Below are 12,672 nucleotides of genomic sequence, written 5' to 3'. Positions count from 1 at the left end.
CTTCTCTAACTGATCGGTGTTCTAATGGGAGATGGACTTGATTAACTTAGAAAATTTTGATACCTTGGGCGGTATGACATTTTCAAAGTTAATCAATCATAATAATGATTGCCGCCGAACTAGACAGATGCCGATTCTTTGCCCCACTATGCAGATAGCCCCTGATCAGGTGGACTGTCAACTATTGCATAAGGGGTAAGCGTTTAGCATTATTCGGCCATTGGCCTCTTTTGATTCAATATACTAAGTTTGGTACTTAGTTTATTTCGTTGGGGGATGGCTGGTCGTCTGCTTTGGTGGCTGCATAGAAGCAGGCGTTAGACAGGACGTCCAACCAAAGTAGCTACGCCTGTTGGGTTACAGACGACAGCTTTAAGTATAGCCAACCTAGTAAGAATAGTGGTCTAGTACCTCTGTTTACCAAAAAACAGGCGGACTCCTCATACCTTTTAGGTTCCGTACTAAGGAGGGCGACTGGTTAACCTTGCGGTTAGTCAATCACTGCCTATTTTGTTTGAGTGGTAGGGAAACTAGGCGGCGGGGGCCGGATAGTCCCCTTGATTCGCCAAGTTTTTCTTGGCTATTAACTCAAAGGTTGTTAACCTAGCAGGAGTAGTGGTTGAGAGCCCCTGTTTGCTAAAAGCAGGCGGACGACTCATACCTTTTAGGATCCATACTAAGTTTGAGAGAGTGACTATGAGTTAACTTTGTTGGCTATTAACTCAAGAGGTACCCCCTGAATTTATCCCAAGTAATACAGGGGGTCATCCGACTCAGATGTCAACTGCTACCACCGGTTTGGTTAGTGATAGAGTTATCCTTGTCTCAAAAACGGCTACGTGGTTGCCCTTGGGGACAGTCGTATAGGTGCCGTGTAATGATTTTATAGAACAATGTTCCACCCAAAAGGGAGCTGCTCTCTGCGACGAATTTCATCCGGATGGATGCCGTCGGACGCCTGCTATAATGTTGGGACAGGTCAAATTAAACTTATATTTGGATCAGTTGGCTTGGCGCCTGGTCTGATCATTTCATCCATGAGCCTTAGATAGTTCTTGGTGAACTGAGTATAGTGGAGTAGCTGTCTGTTTTGGAACCAGCCGACCCTTTCTTATGGAGAGTAGCCAACTATATGTCCAGACGGCATGCCCCTCTGGTGATAGAGTAAAATAATCAATGGAGAGTAGCCGACTGTAGAGGTACAGCGGCATGCCCCTTTGATGATAGAGTGAAATACTCAATGGAGAGTAGCCGACTGTAAAGGTACAGGCGACATGCCCCTCTGAATTAGTATCAAGTATTGAAATAATTTCAAGTGTTAGAGTAGATAGATCACTTAGCTCCCTTCCATGGAGGACTTAGCTCCCTTCCATGGAGGATGGGTGAATCTACTTTCTTCGAATGGGAACAGTTGTTTTAATGTGGTTTGCGACCTTGCTGTTCGGCCCACACATTTTCTGCCGGTCTTTAGCCCCTTAGTGAAATTAATGAGGGTCGACTGCTTTCATAGCTTCGAGACTTCGTCGTATAGGGGGCCGACTACTATTCATGCCGCCTCTCTTGCTTGATAGATTGTCACACAAATAAGTGGAGGACGGTCTTCAGTAAGGTGTCGCCTAAACAGAAGGGAGACGGTCTTCAATATGGTGCCGCCTAAACAGCCGGTTTTACTAACCTTAGGCAATTTTTTTTTTTTTTTTTTTACTTGCAATCATAATAATGATAATGTGCTTATGGTGACAACTCACACATAAGATGAGACTTCCTGAACAATCATGCGGCAGGTTTTATACGATATGCAAGGCGTCAAGCCCCACACATGCTTGCAATGAACAAGCAATCGACTACTATTTGGGTTTTGAGGCCGGCTGCTTGAGCTACGACGCTTTACATGCCGCCTGCTCAAGCTTCACATCCGGCAAAGCATGGTGCCGGTCTCCTTTGGTGGTTGATCAAAGAGAGCTGGCTCTCTCATAGCACCAAGATACGAGGGGGTGTTTTCAATAATCATTTGGCATGCCGCCTGTTGTATGGTGTCGATTGCCGAGCCACTTGTATATAGCTTGCATATTCACAGGTGGCTTATTATGCCGCTTGTGTTTCTAATTCATCTTCAGTTTTCCACTCAGCAAGGAGTCTATCAAACATACGGCTTTCGCCCCTTGCTTGTGCTACTGCCGGATGCTTTAATCATAGGTGCCCATGCTCCACCTTGTACTTTGTCAATGATTTCAAAGGCCGGATGGTTCTGCCGTGATGTGCCGGTTGGAGTTTGAGCTGCCGCCTGCTAGCCTATTTGTGAGGACCAATGAAGGTGCCATCGAAGTGTCGGCTACCCAAGCTGAAGCGTCCACGAGAAGTTGCTAGATTTTATTGTGCATCCGTTCACTAAAATAAGAGCAATAAAGGTTCTGACTTAGCAAGAAATTGCCGGTTGTTCTCATGATGATTTGCTTGATGATCTTGGCCATCCATGCTTATTATGGCTTGTCTAACAAAATACGAAGGTTGCTCTGTTTTTCTCATATCCAACCAATAAGGGCTGCCCACTTTAGTTAACCACTGACTTTTAAGTGAGCATGTGTCACTTGCTTTGTAACATTGCTAGCTCCATTGCCGGTTAGTGGCTTTCTTGCTTTCCTTGCTTAGCCAAGTTCGAAGGTCAACCACCTTACCGCCTGTTTACATGTGAACAAAGGTGTCATTTAATCATGGATTTGTTCATTGCATCACAATACAATAAGCCATAATGTAAATGCCGGCTGAAGCTAGGTGACTAGCGCATGATGCCGGTTGCATGCTATTTACTTGCTTGGCATTATTAAGACAAAAATGATCATAAGACTCGGCCCCTATTTAAAAAGTATGAAGACCCACTTTTGCTCATGCCCTTTCAACCAAGTGCCGGTTGTTTAAGGTGAGTCTAGCTGGGACTGGGCTTGAGTCTTGAAGAGCACTTGTGGCCGCCTGTTTTCATTAACAAGGGTGGCCGACTATTTGATTTTATTGAGCGTCTAAGCACTGAATGCCGGCTGAAATAAGAGCAATGAGGATTCCCTAACTTAGCAAGTTGAGTTATATACTCTTGGGCTCATAAATTTGGCTTGGATGATCACTTCATGTGGCTCTTCAAACACATGGATACACACTTGGTTGGACGAATGGATAGCTTAGCATATACTTGGCATGTACTCGTACCCAGCATCAACGTCAAATCTCAGCATGATATTTGAACTTAGCACGATAATTGTGTTTCATGTGCCGCATGTTTTACTATGACTAGCTTCTTTGGTTGCAAGTGCCCCCTGCTAGCTTGAGCTACAACACCTAGATGCCGCCTGCTCTCGAATGCTTCGACCATCTGAACTCAGCCAAGCCGGATGTGTTTTACAGCCGCCTCCTTGCTGTGTTGCTAGGACTAGGCCGGCTGTCTATAGACATACAAGGGACTTGTTGTTGCGTGCATACACATGGTGGCTGTTTCTTTACAAACAATAGCAATGTGTCGTTTTATTCTTGATGTTTACCCATGATACTATGAAATTTCAAAAGGCACTCATTTTGAGCTTACATGGTGCTTTGGTAAGGATGCCGAGCTGCTCTTCTCAATGGAGCTAACTTTCAAAAAAAATTTCGGCCACATGATGTCGTATGATCAGCTTGCCGCTTGTTTTAATTATGTTTTGATCGTGTTGGGCATTATTTAGACCAAAGTGATTCAAGACTCGGCCCTCATTACAAAACATGAAGACCCATATCACCTCACGCATTGCTTGATGCGTTCGCTGTGGATGCCGCCTGCTTTCATGAAAGACAAGTGGTTTGTTGGATTTACTTGATGGCTAAACAGCCGGTTTCAATGCTTCCCATACATAAATACAGCTGCCTAGCTGCCTATTTTTTACATACACACGAACTCATTCGTCTCGGCCTTTTAAGTTGCTTGTTCTTGAAGTGATCAATCCGGCTGTTTGGTGGCTCGGATTGGGCTGGCTGTTTAGGTGTCGCCTACATTAGCATGGCTAGCTGATTTGTCATGCTTCGTGGCTAGGACTAGGCCGGCTGTCATCTGGCCGCCTGCTTCCTTGGGCGAGACGCCAATGCCCAGCTTTCACAATAAGAGACTAGCACATGAACAAGTTAAAGCATTCACTCTCATGGCCAATTATATTACTACGAGCCAAGCGCTACTCCTCTCGGCAGGCCGAGAGATTTTTATATGTGCGAGTATTTTGGCTGTTTTCTTTTGAAAGAACAAGCTGGAACCAAACTCATTTGTATCAAGTATACTTGGCATTATATTTTGAGCAAAAACCTTGCGACTGTACCTTGATAAAACATCATATAGAGCCGGCTGTTTATGCGAGAATGAGGGCTGCTCTTATGGTTGCCGCCTAAAAGCTCAAAGGCTCGACGTTGGTATGCCACTACTACACTCACAGTCGGGCCTTTATCGAAGGAAAAACAGCAGGCTTCCTAGACATGTAGAACAACCGACCGAGGAAGCTGTTCGTGACAAGCATCATGGGAGCCGGCTATGTATATAGCGATGTGGGCTGGTAGTTATGACACTACTTATGCCACTTGATAATATCAAATGCTAAGATTAACTTTGTAGTAGGTTGCCACCTAAGGCTCTTAGGTGGAGCTTTGCCATAAAAAATCAGTAAGTTAGGCGCATGTGGCCGTATGATAATGATTTGATAATAATGAAATTTTTTTTTTACCATCATAATAATGATATGATAATAATAAATAGCTTACAATCTTGACCGTTTGACTATTTGCATTCGGCCGTATGACGCCTGCAGTAGTTGGCCGCCTGGCCGGATGCTCGGAGGCTGGTTTATTGCCGGTTGTACCCAGTAGTTTCATGCGAGGCGCATGTAACTTCAAGTGGGAGTTGTTTGATCTGGCCGACTGTTCCTTTGGTGGAGCAGTCGCCTTTTTATTGACAAGCTCTTGGATCTTTCCCTTGAAAGTACTCATGAGAGTCATGAGTTCTGTCCTAGTAATAGGAGCAGATCCTTCGGCCGCCTGCTGAGTCTCAGGCGGTGGGCCGGCTGGCCGACTGGGACCAGCCTCTCGTTCCCTCCTTTTGGTAGGACGGGTGCGCCGGGCCCTTAGGGTCCCGTCTGAAGCTGTGTGAGCTTCAACTTTAAATTCTTCCTCAGTATCATGGTCCGACTGAACTTGAGGGTCGTCTAGGGGACGTCTCTCATCAGGAGTCGGTACAGACGTGGATGCCATCTCAGAAGTACTCTCCCCACAGACGGCGCCAAAATGTTTTGGGGTTTTCTGATGTCCTGCGGGAGAGTTACAATTCCGAGACTGGAACCGGACGCCTGTACCTGCAAAACAAACGGAGACTCCTTGTGGTAGGAGCTCCGCCTCCGACGATCAAGTTAGTACTTGTTTGAGGAGTGATAAATGCGGAAAGTAAAGGTAGGAGATCTGGTTCCTCTAGGGGAGGAGTGATCAATGTGTTTTAGTTTTCTCTAGGTGAGAGTCATTAATTGCTGAATCCCCTTTAATGAGGATTAATTAAGTACTTATAGTCTTGAGAAGCGTGCCAATTTTAGGTTTAGGTTAACCAGGGCAAATTGGGCTTCTCTCGGACTTTGGGCCTTGGTGGCCATTTTGCCTATTTGGCATATGGGAGGCCACGTGGCGTGGCCTGATTAGTCCATGTTGAACCTCTTAGGGTGACAAATGGCGGACGCTGATTGGCCCACGTGGTGGACACGTGGCAGGTCCGGATTTGTCCATTTGTCATGGGTAATTTTTACCCTAAACAGAGGTTATTTTGATATTTAAGATGTTTGGAATATTTTTCTTGGAGATTCTTGATGAACAGTCTTACGGACCAATTGACTGTTGGTGTAGTGGTGATTGGGACTACACTTGGTAGGGAGGACATGTGTTTGATCCCCCGCAACAACAATTGGGAGGGGACTGGAACCTAACCACCCAGAACTGATCCCCGAATCCGGATTAGCCCAAAGGGTGAACCGGGTAGAACACCAAAAAAAAAAGTCTTACGGACTCTTTTTCACTTGGTACCTCGATCATTTTAGCTGAGGTTTCTCTCCACTTGTTAAAGAAAGAGGTGAAGCCTTCATTCTCTTTCTGTTTGACGATTTCAAGTTCTCTATGGTCAGTCTCGACTTGAATGTTGCATTTGTACCTATCAACGAAAAGAACCATTGTTGGCAAACGGTTTCGAGAGATAGTGAAAACAGAGAAGGGAAGACCTTCTTATCAATTCCCTTGATACTCATTATTGTTTCAAATGCTCTTAAATGGAAGTAAGGGTTGTCAATTGCTCTGAATTTTGGGATGTCGTTGGCGTTGAACTTCTGCGGAAGAAGATCTTTGTCCACCGAGACCCCTTGGGATGTGAGTTCTTGAAACTTGTAGTCGCTAGGAAACTTGCTTAGGCTCTCTTGCATGAGGTCCATTTGTTGTCGTTTCACGGGATCATCGATCCTAAGTGCGAGAAGCTTCAGTGTCTCAGTCACAGTAGCCAGTTGGTTCTTAAGATCATTGACTTCTTCTTGAGTTGCCATTATAACTCTTGCTTTCCTCTTGCGGGCTATAGGTTTGTCGAATAGTTGGACTTGTACGAAGAGGTTATCTTTGATTAATCGTCCTTCCTTTTTTGACCGCGCGCTGTATATTAAACCATTTGCGTTTTAATTACTTGACTCGAATCAACTTGACTTTATGGTTTATTTTTTAAAAAAAAGGAAAAAAAAGGATGCATATTTTTGGCGATAATAATGTACATATTTTTAGAGGACTAAGTATTATTATTTATATTGGAGGATTAATATCCGACTTACCCCCCTAAAAAAATGACGGAAAAAAACGCGCACACAAGACACTCTTAATCATGATCGAAACATGTGTATTGGTGTGTGCATTGAGTGTAAGTGACATGTTTGGACTCTTGTGTAAGACCATGGGACTTAGTGCCTAAACTCAATCATTGATTCAATTAAGCATATTATCAGCAAAATTAACCGAATTAAACAGAAGACTGATTAATTAGACTTTAGATGATGACTCGACAAATAATCCGAACTGTCGGCCAAGCGACAGGACTGGCGTCACACTGTGGTGATTGGCGCCAGACAATTTAGTTGATGTCTAGCGCTACACACCATATTGTGGCGCTACAGCTCAGACTTTGGCGCCAATAGTGGAACTTCGGTCTGGGACTGTTTTCGGTATTATTAGTCAACTAGGGTATGCCTAAAGTCGTACTAGGTTAATTCCGTTTGAAAAAATAGACTTTATTGACTCAAATTAATTAATTAAGTAATTAATTAGGCAAAGTTCTTTAAGTCATTAATTTATTTTCTCTCAACACAAATCAACAAACGGTTAAGAGAAACATAAAGTATATATGCACAACAAATAATGCAGAATTAGTCAAGTAGGCACAATATGATGCAATGCGTTCACAACCTAACCATGGCTCTAGTTCTCTAAAGTTCGGGATATGGTTTAGTCAATAGAGGGTCCATGGTTAATTGTCCGGATGCACCGCGCGGAAGCCTAACCGTGAAGGGTTGGCGCGAGTGGATGGGACACAGCGAATTTTAGAAAAAAACTCGCTTCCATGGTTGGGTGAATTCAACATCTCGGATGTACCCTTTGTTGCACGGAGCGTTCAATCGGGTAGATGGAGCATGAATTCCCAGAGGGTTATGTCCATATGTAGAACACATATGGGTTTCAGAAAAGTGAGAAAGAATTTAATCAGGAAGTAGGATCGAGCAAACAATACGAAAAACCGGTCGAAATTAGAACGCATATTTCTGGCTCGGTATTGGGGGAAATTGGCGCCAGCAAACAGAGATTGGCGCCAACTTTTAACTGTAGCGCCTGGCGCCAATATTGGCGTCTGGCGCTACGGCTAAAAGTGTGGCGCCAAGCTCTGGCCCCTGACGCTACTTCCCACATGCCTCAGCAGCTTTCTGTGCTCGATAAAATCTTCCAGTTTCGCGTGGTGTTATTTTAGTCCTAGTTGTGAAAGACATTTCTCAAATTTCCTACGTGTAAAATCCTATATTTTTGACTCATTACGGATGGTCTTTCCAATGAGAACCTTTTTATGCATATGACAATAATGTTAATCAAAATTACGCACATGAAATACTTAGAACTTTTCGAGTCTCATCCACTCATTCTAGATCATTGCCGAAACAAATTCAGGAATTAAAATAGAAATCCTCCCCAGTGGAGTCGCCTAAAACTGTAGGGAATAATTTCAAGCCTTTAAAATCCCACTAGCTTGAACCCCACTGTGATCATACACTAAAGTACGGTGGCGTCCAAAAGGGAAGAAGATAAAGCAAAAGAGTCGCCAACAAGTTTTTAAGGAACTTGTAAACCATTCATAGGATGAAGGTTACACCCCTTAACGATCCAAGAGATCGTCAACTCCATAAGGTCATGAACCAAATAAGGGTTCGGGGATGATGGTACAAATCCAACCTAAAAGAGATTGAACCTGCCCTAATAATAAGCCTCTACTTTATTATGATCGTATTCATGTGCGCTTTTTAATTAACATGCAATAGGATTAACCCTAAACCTGTTTAATCTATGTTGGTTGAATATAATGCACAAACAAACTATTATTGGCGATCACTTGAATTATAATCATATTAACCCTAAACAAGATTTTTAAATATCTTATTAAGCATGATTACAAGTACCAAATTCCCTTTAACATGCATAAAAGGTGATCAAGAAATAAAAATAAGTATCAAGCAACATATTAAATTACTATAACAATAATTATAATCGTTATCAAAATAATAATAATAATAATAATAATAATAATAATAATAATAATAATAATAATAATAATAATAATAATAATAATAATAATATTCATCATAAATTATAACAATTAAAATCAAATCATGCTCATGTTAATATTAAAGCATAATAATAGCAAGAATCCTAGGCATGATACTAACAAGATTAATAACAAACCCTAGCATGTCACTAAACAATAAAAATCAAATCTTTAGCCCTAACATGACACTAACAATCATAAATATTAGGAAGAACATAGGAAGCATCATAGCAATCATATTTAATATTAAAAGTACCCTAGACATGATACTAGGAATATCATAATAACAATTTAAACATGATTTCTACATCATAAATCAATAAATCAATTAAAGTACTTACTTTGATGCCTCGTACCTCTTTCTAATAACAAAATACACGCGTTAGTAACTTCAAGGAAAATAATAAACAAAGCAATTAAATTAAATAATTGAAAGAGAGATTGGAGACTGGAGCTGGTGCTGAGGCTGGAGCTGGTGGAGAGGTGACTCCTCATACGGCATAGTTTTATGGCATGATGGGCCTACATCCTCCGGCGCCGTAGTTTGTTTATATATATTTTATTTTGAATTTTTATAGAACTTTGCCTTTGACTCATTATTTAGACGCATTTGTCTTTTTATATGATTGCTTATTATGTTAGTGTATGTTAGTGTGTGCAAAGAAGTGTGATAACAATTTTTTGCGCAAAAAAAATTCCCCGTCATTTTTATTATTGATGGAGGATATTATCCGGCTCTCTCCCCCAAAAAGAAAAAATAAAAAGGAAAAGAAAACGGAAAAAATGCCGGTTTTTTGAAAATTAAAATAAAATCCTAAAATAATTGCTATATTTAATTTATTTAAGAAAAAGATAGAAAATATATTTAGGAAAATTTAAACGGGGCCATAAAGTCATTAACTGACTCAAGTTTAATATCAAAAAACGCAAACTGAGCATGCGCGGCTGCCCTGGTGACTTGGCGCCAGCTGGCGTCACACTATGGCGCGTGGCGCCAGGCGCTACACCTAGCGCGTGGTGCCAAGCTCTGGAGGGTGGCGCCAATGTCGGGGCTTTGACACTAATTGACGCTGACTCTGTATCTCATTCAGATTAAAATTCTTCGCAATTTGTGCATAAATAGCCCCCTGCTCAGCCGATTCTTTTCATAATTCCAACGAAAAAATTTATTCTCTTCTTTAGAAAAAATAATAATCATGTCTTTAGCCACTAAAACCTTCACACAATACACTCATGAATGGTGTCGATCTCTTAATGCTAGAGAAAGAAAAGAATTAGATTTATTTCACTTGGGGGGAATTTATGGCATCAAAGGGGTAGATCTAGACCTAGACTTCATACATACTTCTTTAGAATTTTGGAATATTGATACACATTGTTTCAGAATAGGGTATGATGAAATTAGCCCTTTGCCAGAGGAATTTGGTGCTATCTTAGGGTTCCCTGCAATAGACCTGGTAGTAATCCCTAGAGTAGATGCATATTACTATAAAGATTTCGAACACTTCTTTAATTTAAAGGAAAGGGATTTATCAAAAATAGTAGATGGCAATATAGTTAATTTGAAAGAATTCGCACGCTATTATTTTGATAAACCTCTTTCTGAATTCTTTCATATATATAGAAGAAGGGCGTTTTTATTTTGCATGTTCAATCAATATTTTCTTAGTAGTGGTAAAAATAATGAGGGTCAATCAATTATCACCACTGTACTAGAACAAATTGAATCAGGGAGGAATTCGATGCCATTAATAGTTGGAGAGACCATGATTAGTCTCGATGAATTGAAAAGGGACTCAGAAACACCTTTTCGCGGTTCTCCAATTTTATTACAGGTAGAAAAATAACATTTTTAATTACAGAAATCAAAAAATATATTTTTGTATTGTAATAATAATTTTGTTTGCATTGCAATTTTTATTTTACATATGTGGCTAATGGAGAGGTTAGGGTTAATTAGCCCTCCGGATGACATCGAAAAATATACTCCCAATTTCTTCGTGAGAAGAAAGAAGCGCATCCCTAATATTGGGCGTCATGGATGGAGAAAAGTATTTGAATCACGTGATTTTGCTATCAAGTGGGTCATCCCATGGTGGAAGATAGAAAGGATGGTTGGTGTTAACAAGCAACCTTTTAAAGGGTTGCCTACGTGTCCTTTCCTAAGGAATCAGGCCGAACGTAGCTCTCTTGAGTATCCTACTCAAGTAATTATGGGTAGTATTTTTTAAGTTGGTCAAGATTGGTCATGTTTGAGAATTCATTGCCTTCCATATCAGTTAGTTTTGCTGCACCACCTGACAAGATTGTTTTGACAATGTAGGGGCCAAACCAATTAGGTCTAAATTTTCCCCTTGGGTCTAAAACATTTTTCCTTAGTGCTTTTAATACCAAATCTCCTACTTTGATATTTCTTGTCTTGACCTTCTTATTAAATTGTCTCGCCATACGAGTTTGATAACACTGAGTGTGATGTAGAGCTTCTAGTCGTTTTTCGTCGAGTAGGATCAATTCTTCATATCTTGCCCTAGTCCATTCAACTTCATCAAGTTTACTCTCTAGCGCAATGCGTAGAGATGGTATTTCTAGTTCGACAGGTTATACGACATCCATTCCGTATACCAAAGAAAATGGTGTATTTTCGGTTGATGTACGGATTGACGTGCGATAACCCCACAGTGCGAAGTGGAGCTTGTCAGGCCAATCCTTGTAATTTTCTGTCATTTTCTCGATGACAGTCTTTAGATTCTTATTAGCTGCCTCGACTGCTCCGTTTGCTTGAGGTCTATAAGGGGACGAATGATGATGTTGGATACCATATTTATGTAGCAATTCTTCACATTCGGCTTGAAAGTGAGTTCCGTTGTCACTTATCATTTCATGTGGGACTCCATATCGACAAATAATATTTCTCTCGATAAAGAGTGCTACATGTTTTGCAGTGAGTTTAGCGTATGATTGTGCTTTGATCCACTTTGTAAAGTAATCAATTGCTACTAGAATAAATTCGTGGCCTCCTGTCCCTGGGGGAGTGATTTTGCCAATTATGTCAATTCCCCATGTAGAGAATGGCCATGGCGATGTGTAGGTGTAGAGCAAAGATGGAGGGACATGTTGTAAATTGGCATAAATTTGACACTTAGGGCATCTTTTCACGTATTGATGGCAATCCTCATTCATTGTAGTCCAATAATACCCTTCTCGCATTATTTTCTAGACTAACATTTTACCATTTACATGAGTTCCACAGATTCCTTCGTGAACTATTCTCATTATTCTTTGTGCATCCACCTTTCCTACACATAGGAGAGCTCGACCTTTAGGTACCCTTTTATGTATCTCGTTGTCTATGAGTACATATTGAGAAGCCAAAAGTCTTAATGCTCGCTTTGCTCTTTTGTCAGCATGAGGAGGGTATTCTCCATTGGTGACATAGTTGAGTATGTCTGTGTACCATGGTTCTTCTTCTTGTTCTTCTTCTTCGTCTTGGACTGAGTTGTCGTCTTCTATAGCCTGTATATATGCTGGTTTATGCCTTTTTAAGATAGTTAAAGGCATTTGCTTGATTTCCGTGGGAATCCTAACCATTGAGGCTAATCTTGCCAAGGCATTAGCAAATTGGTTTTCTTCTGTAGGTAGGTATGTGTATTCTACCTTCTCTAACTGATCGGTAAGAGTTTCTAGATAAGTTTGGTAAGGGGCTAGGCTTTCGCTCCTTACTTTCCACCTTTTAGATATCTGATTGATAATCAAAGAAGAGTCTCCGAATATCCTTAACTTCTTTACTCCCAATGCCA

The sequence above is a fragment of the Chenopodium quinoa genome, unplaced genomic scaffold (assembly GCF_001683475.1).
Source record: "Chenopodium quinoa cultivar QQ74 unplaced genomic scaffold, ASM168347v1, whole genome shotgun sequence".
Classification (NCBI taxonomy): domain Eukaryota; kingdom Viridiplantae; phylum Streptophyta; class Magnoliopsida; order Caryophyllales; family Amaranthaceae; genus Chenopodium; species Chenopodium quinoa.
Note: the sequence above shows the minus strand (reverse complement) of the source record.